This window comes from Grammomys surdaster, unplaced genomic scaffold (assembly GCF_004785775.1).
Source record: "Grammomys surdaster isolate TR1022 unplaced genomic scaffold, NIH_TR_1.0 363, whole genome shotgun sequence".
NCBI lineage: Eukaryota > Metazoa > Chordata > Mammalia > Rodentia > Muridae > Grammomys > Grammomys surdaster.
The window spans coordinates 2,381,510-2,394,445 of record NW_021604782.1 but is presented as its reverse complement, the minus strand read 5'-3'; the positions used below and the strand labels follow the sequence as shown (position 1 = coordinate 2,394,445).

The 12,936-nt window shown below is 39.6% G+C and overlaps 1 pseudogene; it reads left to right on the top strand.

Annotated features, from left to right (window-relative positions):
* Positions 1-6,150: 6,150 nt before the first annotated feature.
* On the top strand, positions 6,151-7,244 carry LOC114631510 (annotated as a pseudogene).
* The last annotated feature ends 5,692 nt before the right edge of the window (positions 7,245-12,936 follow it).

Here is a 12,936-nt window from a genome sequence, read left to right as displayed (position 1 = left end):
CTACGTTTATGTTTTTTTAATTGCTTCTATTTCCCTTTTCAGGTCTTGAATAATTTTATTCATTTCCTTAATCTGTTTGACTGTATTTTTCTATATTTCCTTAAGGGATTTATTCATGTCTTTTTTCAAGGACTCTATCGTCTTCATAAGATTAGATTTAAGGCTATTTTTCATGTGCTTCAGATGTGTTAGTATTCAAGGTTTGCTATAGTAGGATATCTGGGTTTAGGTGGTACAATATTGCCATGGCTTTTCTTGTAAGTTCTTACTCTGGCCTTTAGTCATCTGGTTGTACCTAGTGTTGGCTTGCCTGTTACTCCCTTATGTCAACAGGCCTCTAGGAATACAGGTAGAGCAGGTTGATCTTGGTGGCAGCAGGCCTCCAGGGATGCAGTCAGAGCTGGTGGTCCCTGATGGCTGCAGGCCTCTGTTTGTCCCAGGTGATAGCAAGCCTCCAGGGTTGCAGATGGAGCTGTGGCCCAGCAAGTGGAGTTCAGAGGGGACATGTCAGAACTCACTGTTGCTGGGTTTTCCCAGGGGGGTCAGCAGGAACTAATCTCTGACTCTACTAATAATATTCTGTTATGCTTTCAGACAGAAGCCTAGCAAAACTATCCTTTGAGAGGATCCACCTAGCAGCTGAGGGAAATATGCAGAAATCCACAGCCAAACATTCTATGGAGTTCAGAGAGTCTTGTGGAAGAGTTGGGAAAAGGATTGAGGGACATGAAGGATAGGGAATCAACAAGAAGACCAAAAGGTTTATGTAACCTGGACCCCTACAGGCTCCCAGAGATTGGACCACTAATAACCATAGAGTAACATGGGCTAGACATAGGCTCCCAGAACATATGTAGCACACATACAGGTTGGCCTTCATGTGGGTCCTCCAACAACTGGAGCTGGGGCTGTCCCTGACTCTGTTACCTCTCTCTGGATCCTTTTCCCTACCTTTCCTTTTCCTTTGTCTTGCCTCAGTGGGAGAGGATGGGCTTAGTCCTACATTGACTTGATATGCCAGGGTAGGTTGATACCCAGGGGAGCCTCCCTCTTCTTAGAGGAGAAGGGAAGAAGGGATGGAGGGAGGGACTATATGATGGGGGACTGGGAGGAGAAGGGCTGCTATTGGGATGTAAAGTGAATAAATAAATTCATTAATAAAAAAAGAAAAAGAAAAAAAGAAAAGAAATCCCCTGATACTTGCTTGCAGCTCAATCTTGTGGAGACATTTTTCCAATTGAGTTTCCCTCCTCTCTGAAGACTATAGTCAAAGTAGTCAGGACACCTTTAATAAAAAGTACATTCATTATATTGCCAAAATCGCATACTTCAGCCATACTTTTTTGGTTTGTTTTTTTCTTTTTTTAAGTAATGTATTTAAAAACAGTGTATTGCATACTTTTGTGAATTATATATCGGTACATATTTATTTGTAGAGGCAAAAACCATGGAATTATTAAGACTTCTAAGAACTAGGAAATTCTTTAATTTGGAATTTTTAAAAATTTACTTATTCTATGAGAATTTCATGAATTATATTTTTATCATATTTTGTCCTGTCCAACACCTCCTCTCAGATTTTCCCTTCCCTATCTACTCAACTTCAAATTCTATCTCACTCTTAATGGTAAAAAAATGAAACATAAAAGAAAAAGTCACTAAAAGCATGGAGTCTGATTTTTGCTGACCATGTGCTACTGAGCATGGGGGCTGTTGTGGAGTTTGGTTGGTATACCCAATATTATACCATTGGAGACAGACTGTGCCTCAGTATACTACTATATGTGAACGGTTTCTTGGTTAGGGGTGGGACTTTGTGCTGGCTTCCTTTTTGCTACAGTGGGATTTTGTCTGGCCTGAGGGTTTGAGGGTCTCGTGCATACTGTCACAGTTTCTAGGAGTTCATATGTCATCTGCTCTGCTGTGTTTGGAAAACAGTTTTTCCTAGAGTTGTCTGACCCATCTGGTTCTTATAATCTTTCCATTCTCTTTTTTGTAGGTTGATGAGTCATGAGAGTAGAGGTGTAATAAAGATATCCAATCTGGGGCTGAGCAGTCCAGAATCTCCCACTCTGCATGTTTTCCAGTTGCAGCTCTCTGTGTTACTTCTCTGATAAGGACTGAATAATGTGCTGAACTATGTAAATAGCATCGTGTCGTTAGGGGTCATTTTATAGCTATGTTTATTTAGCAGAATAATAATAGTAGGCTTTCCTCTGGGACCTATAAACTTTCTAGTCTGAGGTTCTTGATTTCATTAATTGTATCAGGTATGGGTTCCATCTCATGGCATTTTAGGAAGCTTTTTTGGTCACACCTTATCGTAATTAACATATGTCAAGATGGAGGAAGTTCATTTCAATAAACTGTTCTTTAAACAACTGATTATTGTAGAAGTGGGATTTAAAATCTCTCTCTCCAGATTGTTAGCTGATCATATTTTATGGGCTCATACATGTCTTATTTTTAATTCCTTAACCTCATTTCACTCTTATCTACAGAGAAACTCATTTTTCCACTTAACATTTAAAGCTAGAACTATTTAGAAGCAAATCACGCAAAGGAGACAAAGAAGAATATTTAGATGACCCTAAAGCTGCATACATACATCAAAGAACCATAATTCAAGTTGTCCCTTGCTATAATAGCATATGTATACATAACTGTCTTATGTGTTCATAGCTACACAGTCCATAAATGCAATTGTATTTTTAAAGTTTGTACTGTTCCAATGTAACATTACTTACAATTTTAAGAATGTAGCTATAAAAATATCTAGGTTATTTCTGATCTGAAAGGCTACAAAAAAAAGTTAAATTGGTTTTTCTGTGGGGATGTATGGTTAGCCCTATAATTGTCCTCACTTTAGAAATAATGGTCATGTGCCTCTTTCAAAACTGGGGTCATTCTTCTGATACTGTGTGTGATGTACCCACAAGGGCATTGTCCCATATGTGAAGCCAGTTATAATACATTGCAATAATAGGAATAGTCATATCCAAAGCTTCCCTTTATTAGCAGAAAGTATTTATATTTGTCAATGCTCATGAGGTTTAGCAGAGACTATGATGGGAATAACTTCCTGCATCTTTATTAATGACTTCATACTTTAGAGTGTCTGAAACGGAGAAGTTCAAGCTTTCTGACCCGAAGCAACAGTGCAGCGCAGAGCTCAGCTAACCACTTTTACTTAGGGATCAAAACCTAAGAGACATCTTTGATGTAGGCTTATTCACTGAGGTATACAGAATATGGCTCATAGCGATTTTTATATCTCAGGATGTGTTATTGAGGTCCACAGTTCAGATTGCAAAAATAATTTGCTAAATACCTTTGATCATTTTCATATATTCACAGTTCGAGAGAAATCATATCATTCCATCATTTCTCCCAGCACGGATGAAGATCTTTCCACTCAGCTTCATAAATGATTCTTGATTATTTTTCAAGCTACTTTTTTTTTTAATTATTAGGAAACTTTCAATGCCCTTACTTTCTAACACCTTAGGGATTTCAGTTGCAGAAATAAGAAAAAAGTTCTTCATTTTGTTGTGGAAAGCTTTTTAAAATTATATATTATTTGTGAAAAGTTGATTTATAAATTTATACATGACCCGGTTATTTTCAGATCTCACGCAAAAATTATTAAATTTATCTTCTCTCATTTATATATTCTAAATCTCCTTGTAGTTTGGAGAAGATTTCAGTGCTAATATAAGAATAATAAGAAGTAAGAAATAGCCTAAAAGTATTAAAATATGGAGAGTTTTTGAAACTCTATTTTAATAAGGGAGAAGAGTGCCACTCCTACCTGAGGAGCTATCTGCAATTGTTAAGAGCTAGGAGAGGAAAGGTAGGTTCTCTGAGATTATCAATTGACCTTAATCAGTTGACCACATCCAGTTGGAAGGCCACATGTCCCTCTGTGCAGGAAAAGGACACAGCATTGCAGGGGAAGGGTAGTGGGGTGAATCTGGGAAGAATTTGTGGAGGGAGGGTAAATAGGATCAACCCCAACTACACAAAATTCTAATAAAGAACTAATAAATACATATTTTAGAAAACAGAAGAGCCAATCACTATGTAAAATACCAATCAACTAATTGTGAATTAGTGAAATGTTTAAGATTATACAATCATAACTCATCTGCTCAGTAATGTCATTGACCAATATCAGATATAGGTTATTGTAAAATGAAGTCTTATTTGCTAATAACACCTTCCAAATAGGAAACAACTTGCTCAAATAATAAGTACTCTAATTTTTCTTACTAAAATTATTGATGTAGATATTATGGAATTATATTGGTAAATTAATCATGACTTCACAAAACATTTGTCAACTTGTATGAGAGACAGTGTGGTCTTTTCATAGAATTTGGAAGTAGCATCTATAACTAAAAAGCACAAGAAGTTTTGATGCTTAAATTCTAATTTTTGGAGTACTTATTCACAACCTCAGAGAACCGACCTTTCCTCTCCTAGCTCCTAACAATTGCAGATGGGTCCTCAGGTAGAAGTGGCAGTTCATGTTGACCCCTCCCCCCCAATGATTTGGGCTTGCCTACATCTTAGGCATGCTGCCACAGCAACTGTGAACTTTAATGTGCAGTTGCCCTGCTGAGTTCAGAAGACATTGCTTCTTTTTCATCATCTGCCACCTCTGGCTCTTAGACTCTTTCTGTTCCCTCTTCTGCAATGGCCACTGAGTCTTTGGAGGAGTATCTGTGTTATATGTGTTCCATTTAGGGATGAAATTTTTCTGATCTTATATTCTCTGCACATTAGCCCATTTTGTGATTGAACTGATCACCATTTACTGCAAAGAGAAACTTCTTTAATGAGGGTTGAATGATGGCGTAATCTATGGGCGTGGTGATAAGTCATTAGGAGTTAGTTTAATATTATGTCTACTTAGCTGAAGATTACTTTCTAAAAGTGAAATTAGGGAGAATGTCAATGCAATTGATGAGATCACCTTGCTAAGGAAATGAAGCAATCCAGCTACCGCCTCTAATTTTGTTATCAAGGACTTAGAAAATGTAAAATCTTTAATAAAGACTCTGCCTGCACATGCTGCAACATGTGACTTGAATGACATTTTAATTAAATAAAGCTGTGTGATAAGAGGTTGGAGGTCTACAAGATATTCATAGGAGAGTAATAAGAAACTAGAAAAACACAGCATGTTTGCGAGATCCTACTTGTATGGGACTTCCAACATATTTATCTGCGTCTCTTCAGGAAAATTGCATGAGTCAGATTAACATTACTTGATGCCACAAGCAATTAAAAATCATCATCTAACTTATATGTCTTTCTCTGCTTCGATACTTCCAAGCTGAGTTCCCATTTCAGTTGTGAGTTGGGTTGGCTTGTCTGTTTCCAATGGGAAGACAAGATGCTTGCCAAGTATGTGTTCAAGTTTACTTAGAAGTGATAAAAATATAAACCACTTTACTAAGGTGGCAATGAAAAAATCTTCTATTCAAAATATATAACATAAATATATATAGCTTTCAGTATTTGTCTTTCTGAGAAATACTTTGAATAATAGGATTCTTTCTCATAAGAATTTAAATTTAAATATGCACAGCCCCCTATACCCTCACCTGCAGGTCATAAAGGTAGTAAAAAGGATTTTGAGATAAAAAGGTCTAAAAATAATGCTAATTTTTATAAAAGAATATATAACTCCTCCCCCAATTCAAATTTCTCATGAAATGGAGATTCAATACAAAACATTCACACGAAAAAGGTAAAGGCGTCACAAACACAACACTGCAAACTCAATGTGTTTATTCTGCTGTGATTTGTTGTGTGTCCTTTAAATTAGGTGCTGGTCTAAGTGCTTTTATGTTCCCAGTGAGAAAAATGGCAAGAGGTCCAGCTCTGAAAAACTTCAGGGTTTCAACAGTAGCATCCAAAGAGAGCTCAGTAACTTTAATTTTGAAAGCTTCTTTGAAATATATTCACCGAAAGAAAAAATGGAATATTTCTTGTTTTCACTCAGTAAGTATTCAATAATTGGACACTCAAGACTCCAAAGTGCGAGCTTCCAGGCTTGTGTCTCTACAGAAAAAGAAGCCACCGCTCTCCACAGCCACGTGGAGTCCAGGGCCCGGTCCATTAGGAGAGAAGAAGGATATCATGAACCCTCGGGGACCAGTCCCTCAGCCTTTCCAGCAGCTTGAGAGACTTGCCCGAATTCTCTGTCACAAGATAGGGAGGGAGCAAAATAAGGCCCTGGTGAGCGGAAATAGGCCATTGGCCTGTCAGGATCCCCCCATATCCAGTCGGGATCCATGTGTGATCCTCCAGGATCCTATGGCCTCTGCAGCCCCCAAGCTTGTTGTGGTAACTCAAGGCAGATTAAGCTGGAAGTACTGGAGTCTCCTCAACCACGAAGTGAAATCCCTGGATGTGGCCTGGCTGCTTAACAGAGGCTCCTTGGAATCATGTACCCTTCTGCTACCAACCAAGTCCTCCTGCAGCCCAGTCAGAGTCCAAGAACCAGACCTTCAGTCAAAAGGCAAGGATAACAAGGTACCAGGAGGCTCAGACCCAGGCACACCAAATTCCCCAGATCCTCCTGTGTTGAGGCAACTTTTGGAAGAGCTGCAGTGCCAGCCGATTGTGCCACAAGCCTTTCCCAGGAGGAACCTAGTGCAGGAGGCCAGAGACATCATCATTAAGAACCTTACAGGGCTGCTATGGCTGTGTGCCTGATCTTGCCCGGTGCTCCAAGGTTGCCAGCTACCCTTGCCTTAGGCCAAGCCAAGGGTCCCTGAAAGACAGAGGGTGGCACCTTCTTTTATCAACGTTCCTGAGCATGCTCCAAGGGAGGAGAGGCAAAGGACTCAGCAGGCAACAAAGGGGTGTGACTTTGCCATACCTCATACTTGCAGTGGCACCACCCCTGCACACAGGGTCAACCAGATGCAGCCTCAAGATCGCCAACTGCCATTCTTGTCCTCAGCATCTTCACCATCTGGAGCACCTTGGGGTCCCCCAATAGCTTTTGTTTTACTGAAAAGCATCTGGTTCACAGCCACACCAACTCTACCCCAGCTCTATGATATCTGCCCACCCCGTCCCTACCTCAGCCACCATCACCCTTGTTACCCAGAACATCTGCCTTGGACTGGAGCCCCAACCCTGCTGCTCCACTGCTCAGTCTCTCCTGGGTGGTGACTCAGAGCTGTCCAGAGGCTTGGTCTTTCCCCGAAATGAGACTATACTGAGGAGACTAAGTAGGGCTGGGGGGCAGGTATCCCACACTCCCAGTCACCTCAATAAAACACCTTTTAGGTCAAAAAATTCAATAATTGATTAGACTTTAGATTTATTTAATTATCTCTTTCTAAACTGAGATGATTTCTGCTGCAATGTCATGGTGTTAGCACACAGATTCAGTTTGACCCAGCTTCTAATTGTCAATACGGGATTGAAGAATTGTGAATATATTTGTTAGCCTGGAGTCCAAGGTAGAGGCTCAAGAGGCCTGTAGTTCTCTTAGGGAAGTTTAGTTTATAGAAAAAAATGGGTTTGCTCATATTGTTCTCCACATGGAAAATTAATACAATGCCTGCAAGCAAAAGTGGCGTTTTCCACTTATAGCCCCAGGTATGTAACTGCAGGAATTGAGTGAAAGGCAGATTTAGGGAAGCTGGTGGACAAGGTATCATTCCAGTGTTCAGTCTTATACCTGGCACAGAGAGCCACTGCTACTGCTTCTATAGGAGACTGACAGCTGTTATCAGTTCAAATTGCTACAGTAGAGGACATAGCTAGCTCATTGAGTCTTCTTTCTCCTTTGTAGATATGATGGTTTTAAGGAGAGAAATAAGTTGTAATCTCTTACTTATGCTATGCTGTCACAAGTAAGGGTCTTTTCAGTTATTTAATGGTTTGTGTTGTTAACTTTAGTACTGCAAGGGATATTGTCAAACTCAATTCCAAGTTAAAAAAAAAAACTCAATTACATTAATTAACTCTAGCCATGTGGTACTCTTTGTCCCTTTGTGTGTATCTCAAAGATGATTGACATATAACATTTTTATGCTCAATATTATTTTGCCCCTTATTCTTATTTTTACTATATATTATATTTTTTTGGTCTTTTTTATTGGATATTTTCTTTACATTTCAAATGTATCCCCTTTCATGGTTTCCCCCTGGAAACCCCCTACCCTATTCCCCCACCTCTTGCTACTATGAGGATGCTCACCCACCCACCCAAACACTCCCACTCCCAGCCCTGGTATTCCCCTACACTGGGGCATCCAGCCTCCACAGGACCAAGGGCTTCTCTTCCCATTGACGTCCAACAAGACCATCCTCTGCTACATGTGCGGCTGGAGCCATGGGTCCCTCCATGTATACTTTTGGTTGGTGTTTTAGTCCCTGGGAATTCTGGGGTGTCTGGTGGTTGATATTATTGTTCTTCCTATGGGGTTGCAAAGCCCTTCAGCTCCTTCAATCCTTCCCCTAACTTCTCCATTAGGATCTCCTTCCTCAGTTCAACGTTTGGCTGCTAGCATCTAAATCTGTGTTTGACAGGCTCTGACAAAGCCTCTCAGGAGATAGCTATGTCAGGCTCCTGTCAGCAAGCACTTCTTGGCATCAGTAATAGTGTCTGGGTTTGGTGTCTGTATATGGGATGGGTCCCCAGGTGGGGCAGTCTCTGGACCGCCTTTCTTTCAGTCTCTGAACCACACTATGTCTCCATATTTCTCTCATGAGTATTTTGTTCCCCTTCTGAGAATGGCTGAAGCATCCACACTTTGGTCTTTCTTCTTCTTGAGCTTCATGTGGTCTGTGAATTGTATCTTGGTTATTCCGAGCTTTTGGACTAATATCCACTTATCATTGAGTGCATATCATGTGTGTTCTTTTGTGATTGAGTTACCTCACTCAGTATGATATTTTCTAGTGCCTGTGTTTTTGATCTTAGCCATTCTGACTGGTATGAGGTGGGATCTCAGGGTTGTTTTGATTTGCATTTCCCTGATGACTAAGGATATTGAACATTTCTCTAAGGTGATTCTCAGTCATTCTAGATTCCTCAGTTGAAAATTCTTTGTTTAGCTCTGTACTCCATTTTTAATAGGGTTATTTGATTTTCTGGAGTCTAACTTTCTTGAGTTCTCTGTATATAATGGATATTAGCTCTCTATCGGATGTGGGATTGCCCTGTAATACAGCTTGAGGTCAGGGATGGAGATTTCCCCAAAAGTTCATTTATTGTTCAGAATAGTGTTCACTATCCTGGGTTTTTTGGTCATTCCAAATCAATTTGCAAATTGCTCTTTCTAACTCTATGAAGAAATAAGTTGTAATTTTTTTATTGGATATTTTATTTACATTTCAGATGTTATCCCCTTAACCCATTCTCAACCCCCAGCCCAGGAACCCCCTATCCCATCCCCCCTCCTCCTGGTTCTATAAGGATGTGCCCCCACCTACCTACCCATTCCCACCTCCCCACCCATGAAACCCAAACACTGGGGTGTCCAGCCTTCACAGGACAAAGTATCTCCTCTCCCACCTATGCCCTACATATACAGCTGGAACCATGGGTACCTCCCTATGTGCTCCCAGGCTCCTGGTTTAAACCCTGGGAACTCTGATAGTTTGATATTGTTGCTCTCCCTATGGGGCCTCAAACCCTTTCAGCTCCTTCAGTCTTCTCCCTAACTTCCCACTGGGAATGTTAAGATCAGTTCAATGGTTAGCTGTGAGCGTCTGCCTCTGTATATGTGAGTCTCTGGGTGACCTCTAAGGAGACAGCTATATCAGGCTCATTTAAGCATGCACTTTGTCTATCTTTGGTGACTGGACATGGGATGGATACCCAGGTGAGACAGCCCCTCCTTCAGTTTCTGCTCCACACTTTGTCTCCCTATTTGCTCCCATGAGTATTTTGTGATTCCTCCTCAGAAGGACCGAAACATCCACACTTTGGTTTTCCTTCTCCATGAGCTTCATGTGGTCTATGAGTTGTGTCTTGGGTATTGTGAGCTTTTGGGCTAATATCCAATTATTAGTGAGTGCATACCATGAATGCTCTTTTGTGATTGGATTACTTCACTCAGGATGATATTTTCTAGTTCCATCCATCGTGTAAATGTACCACATTTTCTGTATCCATTCCTCTGTTGAAGGACATCTGGGTTTGTTCCAGCTTCTGGCTATGCTGAATAAGGGTGCTATGAACATAGTAGATCATGTGTCCTTGTTATCTGTTGGAGCATCTTCTGGGTATATGCCCAGGAGTGGTATAGCTGGGTCCTCAGGTAATGCTATGTTCAATTTTCTGAGGAACTACCAGACTGATTTCCAGAGTGGTTGTAACAGCTTGCAATCCCACCAACAATGGAGGAATGTTTCTCTTTCTCCACATTCTTGCCAGCATCTGCTATTACCTGAATTTTTGATCTTAGCCATTCTGACTGGTATAAGGTGGACTCTCAGGGTTGTTTTGATTTGCATTTCCCTAATGACTAAGGATGTTGAACATTTCTTTAGGTGCTTCTCGGCCATTTGAGTTTCCTCAGTTGAGAATTCTTTGCTAAGCTCTGTACCCATTTTTTAATAAGACTATTTTGTTGTCTAGAGTCTAATTTCTTGAGTTCTTTTTTTATACATTGGATATTAGCCTTCTATGGGATATAGCATTGGTAAAGATCTTTTCCTAATCTGTTGGTTGCTGTTTTGTCACCCTTCCAAATAGTGACAAATAATATAAAATACATTGGTGTGAATCTAACCAAGCAAGTGAAAGATCTGTATGACAAAAACTTCAAGTCTCTGAAGAAAGAAATCGAAGAAGATCTCAGAAAATGGAAATATCTCCTATGCTCATGGATTGGCAGGATTAACATAGTAAAAATAGCCATCTTGCCAAAAGCAATCTACAGATTCAATGCAGTCCCCATTAAAATCCCAACTCAATTCTTCACAGAGTTAGAAAGAGAAATTCTCAAATTCATTTGGAATAACAAAAAACCCAGGATAGCGAAAACTATTCTCAACAATAAAAGAACTTCTGGGGGAATCATCATCCCTGACCTAAAGCTGTACTACAGAGCAATAGTGATAAAAACTGCATGATATTTGTACAGAGACAGGCAGGAAGATCAATGGAATAGAATTGAAGACCCAAAAATGAATCCACACACCTATGGTCACTTGATCTTTGACAAAGGAGCTAAATCCATCCAGTGGATCAACAAATGGTGCTGGTTCAACTGGGGGACAACATGTAGAAAAATGCAAATCGATCCATTGTTGTCTCCTTGTACAAAGCTCAAGTCCAGGTGGATAAAGGACCTTCACATAAAACCAGATACACTGAAACTAACAGAAGAGAAGGTGGGGAAGAACCTTGAGTACTTGGACACAGGGGAAAAGTTCCTGAACAAAACACCAATGGCTTATGCTCTAAGATCAAGAATTGACAAATGGGACTTCATAAAATTGCAGTTTCTGTAAGGCAAAGGACACTGTCAATAGGATAAAACAGCAACCAACAGACAAGCTGTAATTTTGATGGGGATTGCATTGAATCTGTAGATTGATTTTGATAAAGTGGCCAGTTTTACTATATTAATCCTGACCATCCATGAGCATTGGAGATCTTTCCATCTTTTGAGATATTCTCTGACTTCTTTCTGCAGAGACTTGGAGTTCTTATCATAGAGATCTTTCATTTGCTTGGTTAGATTCACACTAAGGTGTTTTATATTATTTGTGACTATTGTGAAATGTGTTGTTTCCTTAATTTCTTTCTCAGCCTGTTTATTCTTTGAGTATAGGAAGGCTACTGATTTGTTTGAGTTAATTTTATATCCAGCACTTTGCTGAAGTTGTTTATCAAGTTTTGGAGTTCTCTGGTGGATTTTTTGGGTCACTTAAGTATATTATCATATCATCTGCAAATAGTGGTGTTTTAACTACTTCTTTTCCAATTTGTATCCTTTTGACCTCCATTTGTTGTCTAATAGCTCTGGCTAAAACTTTGAGTACTATATTGTGTAGGTAGGGAGAGAGTGGGCAGCCTTGTCTAGTCCCTGATTTTGATTTGCTTCAAGTTTCTCTCCATTTAGTTTGATGTTGGCTGCTGGTTTGCTGTATATTACTTTTACTATGTTTAGGTATGGGCCTTGAATTCCTGATCTTTCCAACACTTTTACGATGAAAAGGTGTTGAATTTTGTCAAATGCTTTCTCAGTATCTAGTGAGATGATCATGTGTTTTTTTTCTTTGAGTTTGTTTATATAGTACACTACATTGATTCATTTCTGTATATGGAACAATCCTTGCATCCCTGGGATAAAACCTACTTGATCATGGTGAATCATCATGAATGTATTCTTGGATTTGGTTTGTGACAAGTTTATTGAGTATTTTGCATCAATATCAATAAGGGAAATTGGTCTGAAGTTCTCTTTCTTTGTTGGTCTTTGTATGTTTTAGGTATAATAATTGTGGCTTCATAAAACAAATTGGATAGTGTTCCTTTTGTTTCTACTTTGTGCAGCATTGGTATTAGGTCTTCTTTGAAGGTCTGATAGAATTCTACACTAAATCCATCTGGTCCTGGGCTTTTACTTGGTTGGGGGACTTTTAATAACTGCCTCTACTTCTTTAAGTGTTATAGGACTGTTTAGAAGGTTTATCTGATCCTGATTTAACTTTGGTACCTGGCATCTGATTAGAAAATTGTCCATCTCATCCAGATTTTCCAGTTTTGTTGAGTGTAGGCTTTTGTAGTAGGATCCAATGATTTCTTTCAATTTCCTCGGTTTCTGTTGTTATTTCTCCCTTTTTGTTTCTGAGTTTGTTAGTTTGAATACTCTGTTCCCTCTGCTTAGTCTGGCTAAGGGTTTATCTATCTTATTGATTTTCTCAAAGAACCAGCTCCTGGTTTTT